Source organism: Sinocyclocheilus rhinocerous, unplaced genomic scaffold, assembly GCF_001515625.1.
Source record: "Sinocyclocheilus rhinocerous isolate Xijiao unplaced genomic scaffold, SAMN03320098_v1.1 scaffold26908, whole genome shotgun sequence".
Classification (NCBI taxonomy): domain Eukaryota; kingdom Metazoa; phylum Chordata; class Actinopteri; order Cypriniformes; family Cyprinidae; genus Sinocyclocheilus; species Sinocyclocheilus rhinocerous.
In genome coordinates this window covers 397-943 of record NW_015648211.1, presented here as the reverse complement: position 1 = coordinate 943, position 547 = coordinate 397, and the positions used below count along the sequence as shown (strand labels likewise).

General features: G+C 39.7%; 1 long non-coding RNA gene across 1 annotated transcript in view; it reads left to right on the top strand.

Annotated features, from left to right (window-relative positions):
- Nucleotides 1-547, top strand: part of LOC107709675 (uncharacterized) — a 943-nt gene continuing 396 nt past the window's right edge. Inside the window, exons 1-2 of the long non-coding RNA XR_001636518.1 lie at nt 1-52; nt 139-297. This is a non-coding gene — a long non-coding RNA (uncharacterized LOC107709675). The remainder of the gene's footprint in view (nt 53-138; nt 298-547) is intronic.

Genomic DNA, 547 nt, shown 5'->3' with positions numbered 1-547 from the left:
CTCCCGCTCTGCCATCCTGCGCGCCAACCTCCGCAAGTCCCCTATTGCTAAGGTCATTCACACAAAACCTAAGACATACATACATGCATCTCCACATAAAACCACCCTCTAACTGTGCGCTTTTTGTGTGTTTTTTAGGACGTAGACCTGGCATATCTGTCCCGTATAACGGAGGGATTCTCAGGAGCAGACCTGACTGAGATCTGTCAGAGGGCCTGTAAGCTTGCTATAAGAGAAGCCATAGAAGCAGAGATCCGTGCTGAGAGACAGCGCCAAGCCAGGAAAGAGACTGCTATGGTTAGTGCGTATGTGATTGAAAAACCCTTACAGAACAAAAATATTACATAAGTATAGTATAGTATTACATAATACATTTCCATATATGGGAAACTAGTACTTATATTTTTCAGTATACTGCAATATATGCATTGACCATGTCTGGCAATATATTGATACATATAAAAATGTTTAGAAATGAAGACAAAAATAGCAACAATCCTTTAATGACAAAAACATTAAAACCCATTATAAATGAGGCATTTGTTGC